This window comes from Oryctolagus cuniculus, chromosome 6 (genome assembly GCF_051225735.1).
Source record: "Oryctolagus cuniculus isolate XC-2025 breed Fujian yellow rabbit chromosome 6, ASM5122573v1, whole genome shotgun sequence".
NCBI lineage: Eukaryota > Metazoa > Chordata > Mammalia > Lagomorpha > Leporidae > Oryctolagus > Oryctolagus cuniculus.
The window spans coordinates 28,885,327-28,897,589 of record NC_142872.1 but is presented as its reverse complement, the minus strand read 5'-3'; the positions used below and the strand labels follow the sequence as shown (position 1 = coordinate 28,897,589).

At 53.1% G+C, this 12,263-nt stretch overlaps 1 protein-coding gene and 1 long non-coding RNA gene across 10 annotated transcripts in view; both read left to right on the top strand.

The window, feature by feature from the left end:
- The window catches only part of NRG2 (neuregulin 2), a 183,355-nt gene that overhangs the window by 54,942 nt on the left and 116,150 nt on the right, over positions 1-12,263 (top strand). The window lies entirely within an intron of this gene.
- On the top strand, positions 10,539-11,493 carry LOC149126075 (uncharacterized). Its single transcript, XR_016234894.1, has 2 exons — positions 10,539-10,667; positions 11,110-11,493. It is a non-coding gene; the product is annotated as an uncharacterized LOC149126075 (long non-coding RNA).

The following is a 12,263-nucleotide window of genomic DNA, read 5'->3' as shown; positions in this document are numbered from 1 at the left end:
AAAAGATTGATTTATTTGGGATGCAGAAATACAAAGAAGGAGGGGGAGAGAGGGAGAGCGATCTTCCATGCATTGGTTGACTCCCCAAATGGCTGCAATGCCCAGCGTTGGACCAGGCCAATGGTAGGAGCTATGAGCTTCCTCCAGGTCTCCCATGTGGGTGCAAAGGCCCAAGCACTTGGGTCATCCTCAGCTGCTTTTCCAGGTGCATTAGCAGGGAGCTGGATCAGAAATGGGGCAGCCCAGACCGGAACCAGTGCCCGTATGAAATGCTGGCACTGCAAGCAGAGACTTAACCTGCTACCCTACAGCACTGGCCCCATAAAAACAGCTTCTATAAGGCAATAAGGAAAATAATAACCCACAAGTGGGCACATTTGACTTCAGCATTGCCTAGGACAGGAAACACCTAGGAGCGATTAAAAAAAAAATACAGATATTCAGGGACTGATCAGGGAGGTGCAAATTAAGATCACAATTAAATAACTTTCAGTCTTTGCTTTGTGGTTAATACTTGGCTGACAATACTTAAAAAGTTTGATAGTATCCAGTGTTGGAAGGATGGTAGATGAATAGGATTTCTTCAACATTACTGTGATAGGAGTGTAAGTTGGTGAATGATGTGGAAGACAATTACGTTTAACATTTGCATGCCTTCATGTGTAGAAATTCCACTCCCAGGATCAACGCTGTGGCATAGCGGGTTAAGCCTCAGCCTGCAGTGCCTCATCCCATATGAGTCCAGGCTGCTCCACTTCCAATCTACTTCCCTGCTAATGCTCCTGAGACAGTGTGGAATTTGGCCCAAGTGCTTGGGCCTCTGTACCCTTGTGGGAGGCCTGGAAAAGAAGTTTCTGGCTCCTGGCTTTGGCCAGGCCCAGCCCTGGCCATCATGGCCATCTGGGGAGTCAGCCAGCGGATGGAAGATAAGTCTGTCTGTTTTTGTCTGTTTCTCTCTCCTTCTCTCCTACATTTATGCCATTGAAATAAATTTTAAAAAGTTCCAATTGTAGATATTTATTCAAGAGAAACTGCTGCACATATACAATTCAGGATGAGGAACAGAATGTTTACGGCAGCATCATTTTACACTAATCAAAACTTAGGAAAAAAACCCAAATGGCTGTATTTGACAATTTTTCATTACTTTAACATACCTGTGAGGTCTACTTAGAAAGGCAGATGGTTTATTCTGGCTCACAGGTTTGGAGTTCACAGCTTAAGATGGGGTGGGTCCATTGATGTGGTGTCTGATAAAGGTGCTGGATAGCTGAATACGTGCGGAAGAAGAACCACATGGCCAGCCAGGAGGTGAGAGAGCGAGAGGGAGGGAGGGAGGGAGGAAGGGAAGGAGGGTGGGAGCTCACCAGTTTGGATAACTGGCTCTACCTTCTGAGGGCAAGCCCCCAGTCACCTAAAGACCTCCCACTAAGCCCACCCCTTGGATGTCCTAATCAGATCTTTAATCCATTAACCATTAGTATAAGCTTTTGGGGACCAAGCTCCCAGTATGTGGATCTTTGGAGGATGCTCCAGCTCTTCTTAGCATATTACAGAGCAGTTTCTTTTTATTTATTTATTTATTTATTTGACAGGCAGAATGGACAGTGAGAGAGAGAGACAGAGAGAAAGGTCTTCCTTTGCCATTGGTTCACCCTCCAATGGCCACTGTGGCCGGTGCACTGTGGCCGGTGCACCGCGCTGATCCGAAGCCAGGAGCCAGGTACTTATCCTGGTCTCCCATGTGGGTACAGGGCCCAAGGACTTGGGCCATCCTCCACTGCCTTCCCGGGCCACAGCAGAGAGCTGGCCTGGAAGAGGGGCAACTGGGACTAGAACTTGGGGTGCCGGCGCCACAGGTGGAGGATTAGCCTAGTGAGCCGCAGCACCGGCCACAGAGCTGTTTCAATGAATGAACTGCGGTGACATGCAGCATTGAGTAGGACTCTCAGTAAATACTGTGCAGTGCAGAAAATCCCGCCTGTCACACGATATTCTTTCTGTTAAGAACTACTTGGACAAATACATAAAACAGTGTTACATGAAAAGGAAAGCATGGGGAGGTGGGTTTGGGCAGATGGCTGCCTGGCCTGGAGGAGGAAAGAAGACTGGACAGGGGGCCAAATGGTTAGATGTAGGTGATGGTCACGATGCTAGCTTTTATTCCACAAGGTGGGGTCACGGGTCCTTCTTATACCTAAACAACCAGCCAGTCAGTCGACCAAGTACACAGCTCCAGCTGCAATGTGGAGGATGAGTGTGGGGGTAGCAGGAGAAGTAGGTTGTCCAGGCAAGAAGGGGAGGGGCTTTGATTTAGGGGCTGGCAGTTGAGCTGGACAGTAATGGACAGAAGCAAATGTATGTTGGAGAGAAGTGAGAGCTTGCTGTGATGGTTCACACGAGGAAACTTAAGGATACTCTGTCTTACGAAACTGCCGTCACCCAGTTAAACTGCTCTTACTGCATGTCTAGGTCGTTGGCACTTCTTGCTCCATAAAGAGCCTTCATACATCTTTTTTATTTTTTTAATTTTTAAAAATTTTTTTTGACAGAGTGGACAGTGAGAGAGAGAGACAGAGAGAAAGGTCTTCCTTTGCCGTTGGTTCACCCACCAATGGCCGCCGCGGCCAGGCGCGCCCAGCGCACCGCGCTGATCTGATGGCAGGAGCCAGGTACTTATCCTGGTCTCCCATGTGGTGCAGGGCCCAAGTACTTGGGCCATCCTCCACTGCACTCTCTGGCCACAGCAGAGAGCTGGCCTGGAAGAGGGGCAACCAGGACAGAATCCGGCACCCCAACCGGAACTAGAACCCTGTGTGCCGGCACCGCAAGGCAGAGGATTAGCCTAGTGAGCCGCGGCGCCGGCCAGTTCATACATCTTGAATTAATTTCCTTCCTTTTTTATGGTTTAAGATGGTCCAGTTTTATTTTATTTAAGCTTTTGTCTTTTTAGAGCAGTTTTCAGTTGGCAATATAGTTGGGAGGAAGGTACAGAGACAGCTCCTGCACTTGCTGCTCCCATGCACCCATAGCCCCTTCCCTCCAACACCCCCCACCAGAGGGGTGGTGCACTACCCCGAGTGCCTGTGCTTACACGTCACTGTCACCCAGTGTCCACGTTTCGTGCTTCTCCATGTTGTGTGCTCTGGATTCAGACAGACGTCTAAGGACACGTACTTGTCACTGTGCTATCTCGCAGAGTATTTTCACCACCTAAGACTGCCTGGTGCTCGGCCTGTTCATCCTGCCCTCCCCGCTAACCCTGGGCAGCCAGGGGTCTGGTTACCGCCTCTAGAGTTGGGCCTTCTCAAGAGTGTTGTAAGGGTGCAGTCACACAGTGGGGAGCCTTTGCAGACTGGCTGCTTTCACTCAGCAACGTGCTTGTAAGTGTCCCGCGCTATTTCCATGGCTTGGCAGCCCCTTTCTTCGCAGCAGTGAATAATAGTCCATTGTGTGGATGTGCTACAGTACTGCAGCTCACCCAAGGCTTGGTATCGTCCAAGTTTTGCCAACTATGAATCAAAGTGTTATAAGCAGCCATCCACAGGTTTTTGTGTGGACATAAGTTTACCTCGGGTAAATACCAAGGAATGCTGTGCTGATGGAGGCATGTTGAGCTTGGTAAGAAGCCACCCAGCCATCTTCCAAAGCTGGCTGTTAGCATTTCGCATTCCTACCAGCAGTGAAGGCAAGTTCTGGTTGCTCCACATTCTGACCAGCGTTTGGCATTGCCAGTGTTCTGGATATGGGCAGCTCTAACAGACGTTCACTGTGATCACTGCTTCACATCGGCTTTCAGGACGGGAATGATGCTGCTAAAAGGGACATGCGTTTGATGAGGCTCTTGATAGAGCACAGCGGATTCCCTCTCTGAAGGGCTGCTCCCTTGGTCTCCCACCAGCAGTCTGAGGCAGCACCTCGTGGGAGGGGGATTCTTTTGGTTTTCTTCTGTCCAGCGCTCTGTATTCAGAGTTGATGGCAGGTCTCCTTGGCACTGGAGGGCAGGTGTAGCTCTCTGTTGAATTTCCCCCAGTTGACTTTTTGTGGTTGCTCAGCCACCATCTGGCCAGGACCCGTGCCAGTGAGTGTTTCCCTGCCTCCTGCAGTGGGCGTCCTTGGGGCAGCAGACCCCTGTCTCGGGTCCCGGATGTGAGGCAGCGGCACCTCCTGCTGTAAGGAAAGGCTCACAGACATCATTGCATTCTTTCCTGCCCAGTCTTCTGCCCAGGCTGTGCACGCCCCCAGCCCCCAGGGAGCCCTTGAACAAGCCTGAGATTCCTCTTCTGGGTCGATTGGTTGAAGTGGGCATACAACAGAATCCATCACTTTCTCAGGTGTGTGTCTCCTCAAAGCCTCTAAAACCGTGCTGCTCAATGGAGTAGCCACTGGCTGCAGGCAGCAATTTAAATGGGAATTCAATCAGAAGCAAGTAAAATGGAAAGATTCAATCCCTCAGTTATACTAGTCCTAGTTAGACTAGTTGTATTAGGTTAAAGAACTCAATTGCCATAGGTGACTAGTAGCTACCATATTGGACAATGCAGACTTGGAACGTTTGCATATCATCACAGAAGGTTCTGTTGGGCACCATCATTGCACCTGTTCCCAGGGGTGCCTCCAGGTGTGGGGTTGAGATGGTCAATGAAGTGAGTAGAAGTTATTGGTATCAATGGCTACGACTTGACAGAGAGCTCCTTGCTGCTCCAGGAACCAGTTGCCATTTTAGAAATGTTCTTTTTGCCTCTTGCTCTCTGGCCTTGAATGAGGGACTGCAGTTTTGGGAGAGTTGTGTCTGAAGGACTGGGTGTCTGTGTTGTAGAAGAGAACTCTGGTCACCGGCTCATGTTGGTGACCAACCAAGGCCAAAGCCCTTTTGTTCCAGTGCTAGGTCTGGGGGTGGGGAAACATCCCGGGGCCACCCCTGGCCAGCAGACAGGCTGCCTGGTTGCCTGTGTTTGCTTTAGTCCAGAGCAACGATGTTGGGCTGGAGCCAGAGACAAGCTCCTCGTTCCTCCCCCGGCCCAGTGTCTCACAGTGAGCATTCTGGAGCTAAAAGAAGGCAGTGATTGAGGCGAGCGAAGGTGCGGATTTTAGATTCTTTCTGCTAATCTTAGAGCTGAGGTCAGCGTCTCACTCTGTTGATGCCCTGCGTATAGTCAGGCCTGATGTGTGAGAAGCAGCTCTTCTTAGCGACCTAAATATAGCCCTGGGAGCCCCAAATGCCACATTCTGGTCTTGGCTTACACACTGACTCGTGGATGATTCTCTCAAAGTCATGTCCCTCTCCCGCCATGGGTCACTGGGAACAGGGCCCCGGGGGGTGGGGAAGGTCAACGATGGCCCTGAGTCACCTTGCGGCGAGGAGCTCCTGAAGGCTCACTGGGCAGAGACATGTGAGTGTAAAGGGCAGTGGAAGGAGCGACCACAGCAGGGCTCCAAGGAGGGTCTGGCTTTGTGCTGCCCAGGTGAGCTGTCTGCGCGTGCGCGGGCTCTGGGCTCTCAGCATTGTTCTGGGGAGGGGCCGTCACCCTCATCAGATGCTCTGAAGTTAAAGGACCTCCGGCCCCCAGAGGTTCTGCAACACTGCCCTCGGAAGGTCAGCCCCTTGGGTCTGTTGGGTTCGTGGGAGAGGAGATGCTGCTCTTGGGGAGGGGGCAGCTGCTCTAAGGGTTGACGATAACCGGTGCAGAAGCGCCTGGCTGGCCGGTGTTCATGAGCCCCTGCCAACTGCCTCGTGTGCTGTCAGGCCCTTGAGATGGAAGTGAAGTGATTTCGCCTCACGTACACCTCCCGTCCCTACCCTGGGCCCTGCTGCTCTCGGGTGCCCGGCCCTAAGCAAGGCAGGTGTCTGGGGGCTTCACCCCGGAAGGCCAGGCGAGAGCGCATGGGCCTGAGGCTGGTGTGCTGAGCTGACCTCCGAGCCGAGAGTAAATTGTGACTCAGGAGTAGGAAAATAGGCATTCAGAGGCCATGTGCGGAAGCAGCGGGGCCCAGGCTCGCCCTGACACCCGGGTCCTGATCAGCCCCCTAAATCCCTCTGTGCTCCTCTGTGCTTGTGACTGCTTCTGTGAAATGAGCCGACTTCTCCCGCACTAAATACTGGCCGTGGCTGTGGGAGAAATAAAGATGGAATCTAACAAAAATTAGCATTCGTTTTCTTATTTGAAAAGTATTAAATATTCATTGTCAGAAATATGGAAAATCCAGAAAAATATGAAAAAGTCTCACCAAGTACAGTATATCCTCTTACAAAGTCTTGGCAATTTTCCTTCCAAATAATTTTTTCAGTGTGTATACATTTTTTTTATTTATTTGACAGGTAGAGTTATAGACAGACACAGAAAGAAAGGTCTTCTTTCCGTTGGTTCACTCCCCAAATGGCTGCTACGGCCAGCACAATGCACCGATCCGAAGCCAGGAGCCAGGTGCTTCCTCCTGGTCTCCCATGTGGGTGCAGGGCCCAAGGACCTGGACCATCCTCCACTGCACTCCCGGGCCACAGCAGAGAGCTGGACTGGAAGAGGAGCAGCCGGGACTAGAACCCGGCGCCCATATGGGATGCCAGCGCCGCAAGGTGGAGGATTAACCAAGTGAGCCATGGCGCCAGCCTGACATTTTTCTTCTTGCTAGATCCTAATGTTCACATAATTTTGTATACCACCTTTCTCACCTAGTATTATATAGTGACTAATTCATGTCATTACTTTTTTTTTTTTTAAAGATTATTTTATTTGAGAGGTAGAGTTACAGACATTGAGAGAGAGAGACAGAAAGGTCTTCCTTCCATTGGTTCACCCCCCAAATGGCCGCAATGGCTGGAACTGCACCAATCTGAAGCCAGAAGCCAGGTGCTTCTTCCTGGTCTCCCACGTGGGTGTAGGGGCCCAAGGATTTGGGCCATCCAGTACTGCTCTTCCAGGCCATAGCAGAGAGCTGGATTGGAAGTGGAGCAACTGGGACTAGAACCGGCACCCATCTGGGATGCCAGCTCCGCAGGTAGAGGATTAACCAAGTGAGCCATGGCACCGGCCCCTACTTGTTCTTTAAAAATATGGTTTTGGGGAGCTAGTATTGTGGTGTAGTAGATTGAGCTGTGACTCGGGAGGCCTGAGCCCCATCCAGAGTGCCTGGAATTGAGTCCTGTCTTCCAATCCAGCTTCCTGCCAATGCACCTGGGAAGCAGCAGATGATAGCCCAAGTGCTTGGGTTACTGCCACCCCCATGGGAAACCCAGATGGAGTTCCAGGTTCCTGGCTTCAGCCTGGCTATTGCAGGCATTTGAGGAGTGAACCAGCAGATGGAAAATCTCTCTCTCTCTTGTTCTCCCTTCCAAACAATTAAAACTTTTATTAAAAAAAAGAAAGCAATGTGATTTTTAATAAAGATTGATTTATGGGGCCAGCATTGTGGTGCAGCGGGTTAACGCCCTGGCCTGACACACCAGCATCCCATAAGGGCGCTGGTTCGAGACCCAGCTGCTCCTCTTCTGATCCAGCTCTCTGCTATGGCCTGGGAAAGCAGTAGAAGATGGCCCAAGTCCTTGGGCCTCTGCACCCATGTGGGAGACCCAGAAGAAGCTCCTGGCTCCTGGCTTTGGATCAGTGCAGCTCCAGCCATTGTGGCCATTGGGGAATTGAACCATCAGATGGAAGACCTCTCTCTCTCTTTCTCTGCCTCTCCTCTCTCTGTGTAACTTTAAAGTAAAATAAATAGATTTTTAAAAAAGATTGATTTATTTTGAAAGAGAGAGAGGGAGAAAAAGAGATCTTCTATCTGCTGGTTCACTCCCCAGATGGCCACAATGGCCAGTGGCAAACAGGCCCAAAGCCAGGAGCCAGAAGCTTCATCCAGGTCTTTGCCACTACTTTTGCCAGGCCATTAGTAGGGAGGAGCTGGCTGGGAAGTGGAACAGCTGAGACCTGAACCAGTGCCCGTGTGGGATGCTGGCCTGGCAGATCGCAGGATCCTGACACTTAATGACTGATGTTCTGTCACTTGAAGGCACCAAAATTTATTTAACAGCTCATATTAAAGTCAATAAATTTATTTTAAAAAAGTACAGTTGCTTCTAATTACTTTATTATAAATAATGCTAGGTCTAGCAAGCTTGTATATACATTTTTGTGGCTTAGAATACATTCTTAGAACTGGATTACTGAGCCAAAGCCAAGCTGATGCAGTGGGACGGGTGGAAGGAAGGAGTTACAGAAGTGCAGTGCATCGATGAGACTGATGGCTCACTCCTTATGGTCAGTGCCAATCCTCATCTGCCTATTAAAGTTGAGGCATCTCTGTGAATGAGAGATGACTGTCTGCACAATTCTAGTGTGGTAGAACTACTGTGTCTATTTCCCTCTTAAAATTGTCTCATGCCAAGGAACTAAGTTTTCAGCATGAGAGGCAGGAGGTTTAGGTAAGATATCCCTGAAAAAGCACAGAGGAGCTGTCGTGCAAGTGTCTGAAAGACAATCCCCTGCACAGCTTGCGAATCACCAGGGCAAGCCCCATTATTTCTGGGGCTTCAGCAGCCTCACAGATAGAACGGGGAGAGTAACCCTAAATCAGTTTGGCATGAAGGGACACTGTGAAGACCTCAGGGAGGTGCATGTCTGTAAGAGGACATGAGTGCAAGTACTGGTTGTTCTCGGCGGCCTCTTAGTAATGAGGTCCAGGGCCCACAGGAATAGGAGGAAGACACCAGGAGCTGAAGGCAGGGCTGGGTCGCGCCTGAAGCACAGTGGGAGAAGGGAGGTGAGGAGACACGGCAGGCCCTGTCTCAGGTCTCGCTGGGGAAGCCCTTGAGGAGGAGCGGGCACAGACCACTGGTCCACCCTTGAGGCTGCACCTGGCCTCGGCCACTCTGTGCCAGGGACCACGACTCCAGGCCCTGAGGTCCCGCGACACACCGGGTACCCCATGTCAGCGCTCTCCAGGCAGTTGGAATGGCTAGTCTGATTAACTCGCAGCCACCTGCCCTGGGCTGTGCGCATAGGGGAGGGGCACTGAGACCACTCTGTACCATCTGCCCAGCTCCAGGGGGCACCTGGAGAAGATCCTGCCCCTCCTTGGCCACAGGAATGCACAACACTCGCCAGACTTGGGGTTGTAAACAGAGGCTGTGGAACGGGGCGCTTGGGGATTGCTAATCCCCCAACGTCAGGGCTGGCTGGTGCAGCTGGGAGCCGGCCTGATAAAGCCCGATAAAGGGAAGCATGAGGACAGGGACAGCGGAGGCAGCACAGTGCCCTGGGTCACCCATTCGTTGCTTGGGCCCTGGGCGAGGCCCCTCCGCCCCCCTCCGCTGGGAAAGACTGTTCCACCGGGGCTCTGGTCTTTGGAGTTCGGCCATGCTCATGGGACCCAGGGACAGCCAGGCGGGGAGGCGAGGATGGCACCAGAACCCATAGGGAGGGAGATCCTTCCTGGTGTTTCCTGAGCCCACTGGAGCGAGCACCTTGCATTCTATTTGGGGTTGATGAGCTGCATGAGCAGCCATAACCGCACTAGGTCGTGCAGTACTGGCCAGGAGGGCTGGAGGGGCTGGAGTGGTTGGAACCGGCTTCGCAGAGAAGGGGGCCAGGACCCACCTGGGCATGTGCAGCATGGAGGCTGAGTGGCTGCAGAGGCCGCCAGCTGCGGAGCTGAGCTGCAGTCCCAGGTGAGCAGGGAATAGGAAGGGCTCCGAGCGTGAGCAAGTGCGGCCAGGGCCTTGCTGTGGCTCCCACGCAGTTCACTGCCTTGTGCCTGCACGAGGCCTCCCAACCCCCTGAGCTCACTGTGTGGCTGGCACAGCCCTAGATAACTGCTGTTCTTCCCTCTCCCCGTCTCAGTGTCCCCTGCAGGCTGGCAAGCTGTGGGGATGGGGCAGATGCTGGGGGCCTGCTGTGCCTCGGTGTGCAGAGCTCACAGCCTGGGAGAGCTGAGTCGGTGGCTCATACACAGCAGGGCGGGGTCTCCGCGCCTGGCAGCCGGGAGGCCGCCTCACAGCGCCCCCAGAGCAGTGGAGCCCTCGATGGCGGTCAGGGAGCTCCGCCACCTGCCCCTCGACCGCTCTGTGCATCCTGTGGAAATCCCTGGTGCTGCGGTGCTGGTGGCAGAACCAGAACTTCAGCCTGGCTCTGCCAGCCACTGGGCCTTTGTCGGGACCAGCAGCCCCCAAGCAGAGAGGAGGGGGAAGGCTTTCAGAAGCATGACTGACACAGCCGGCCTTGGAGACCCCCAGCAGGGGGAGCAAGCGCCGCCCCGCCGGGAAGACCGGCCCCTCCCCGCGGGCCTGGGAGAAGAGACTGGCGAAGCAGGAACCACGGCTGCGGGCCAGGGAGCCGCGATGGTCCCAGGCGGTGCCCTCCGGGGCTGGCTCCTCCAGAGCAGTCACTGCGCTCAGCGGCAGCCCCGCCCGAGTCCTGCGCCTGCCTCACGTGTGCGTCAGTCGCTCGGCAGGCAGCGCTGCCTGGGGAGTTTCCGCCTTTGCCAGCTCTTGACAGCCGGCGGTGCCCCCAAGGGAGCCTGGACCAGGCTCCACCCCTGCCTGCGCCTCCTTGAACACTGACAGAAATCTCTCTGCACCTCCAGGTTCCTTGCTGAGGGGATTCAAGTCCCAAGAGGCAGAGAGTGCAGCCTCGTGAGACAGGAAAGTAGCAGGAGGTTCCCAGGGAACCAGCCGCCTGGTGAGCTCCCCACAGTTGCAGGGGAGGGGCACGGCTGTGGAGGGGCAGGAAGAAACCGGGCGGACGTTCCCTGGCGTGGAGATGCATGTTGGAGCAGAGAGAAGGCTCGCTCTCTGTCCTGGCGGGATCTCCCTTGGGCTTGGGGTGCTGACGGCAGGTGGAGTTTTGAACTCTTCTGGGAAGGTGGCTTCTCTTCCCGTACCTCACACTTGAAGGAAATCTGCCCAGGGAACAGTGGGCCTGAAGCCGGGAGCCTGTCCTGGAGGGGACACAAGGACACTAGGCTTGGGCAGGGGGCAGAGTTCATTTGCTTGTATTTGCCCATGTGTTAAGGTGTGAACTCTGATTTCAAGATCTCTCTGTTCCGAGGACAAAGCAAAAGGGACAGTGAAGATAGCAATTTTTATTTATTTATTTATTTATTTATTTTTTGGTTCTGCAGTGAAACATCCTGTGGATGAGAAAGACAGATCTTCCAAAGAGCCGGGGCCGCAAATGTCCGGGGACAGCTGTTTGGCTTCATCAGAAGCTGGCATCCTGAAGTCAGCAGAGCTGGGCAGCCTCACCCTAGAACTCCCGAGTTCTTCCCGGTGTGGGAGGAGAAGCCCAGGGGCTCTCCTCTCCAAACCCTGGTGCCTCCAGATGTGCAGAGAGATGTGCGTGAGAGGGTGGGTGGATGTGGCGTCGGTCAGGCCTATGGGGGGGTCACCGATGGGCTGGAGGGTTTGGTGTTGTCTCCAGCTTTACCAGATTTCTTAGTTTTCAGCAAAGTATTTTCACAGCCCGTCTCTTGTGTTGTTAAACATCTGACTGTGCGAAAACATGATCCAGGTGTGACTTTGGTGGGTGTTTCTGGCTCAGGTCTCTTGTGCAGCCATCATCCAGGGCTGCCGTCATCTGAAGGTTCAACTGGGGCCAAAGGAGGTGCTTCTCGCCTCATCCGCATGGTGCTGGAGGCCTTAGATCTTCCAAACTCCCCCAGTGCCTCTCCACTGGGCTCTCTCACAACATGGTGGCTAGCTTCACCAGGACAAGTGACCCAAGGCAGAAGCTGGTTTTGTTGTATCCTAATGTCATCCTGTTATTGACCATATTGTTTGTTAGAAGCAAGTCAGTCAGTCCAGCCACCTGGCCGGGAAGAAGGCTGCACAAGGCTGTGACTATGTAATGCAGGTGGAGATTGGAGGCTGCCTGCCACTGTTCTCATTCTGGCCTCACTACAACTCTGTTCTACACAGGGCAAAGTGGGTCGCAGGTGTATTTGTCATTTGTCCATGACTGTAACGAAACACCCGAGGCTGGGTACTTTATGAAGAAAGGAAGCTTATTTAGCTCACAGCTGGGAAAGCTGAAAAGCCCAAGCAGCCAAGGCTCTAGCCCTGACTGTATCACAACACAGCAGATGGATGATATCATAGTAGGATCAGTGGGCGTGGGAGAGGACGTGTGGTGGGATGAGAAATGAGAGTGAGCGGGGGACCCCACGACCTGTTGACCTCGCCATACTGGGGACCAAAATTGCAACCTGTGAACCCTTGGGAGGCAAGTCACATCCAAACCATAGTGACAAGTAAGGGAAAAAAAGAAGCTGTCAGG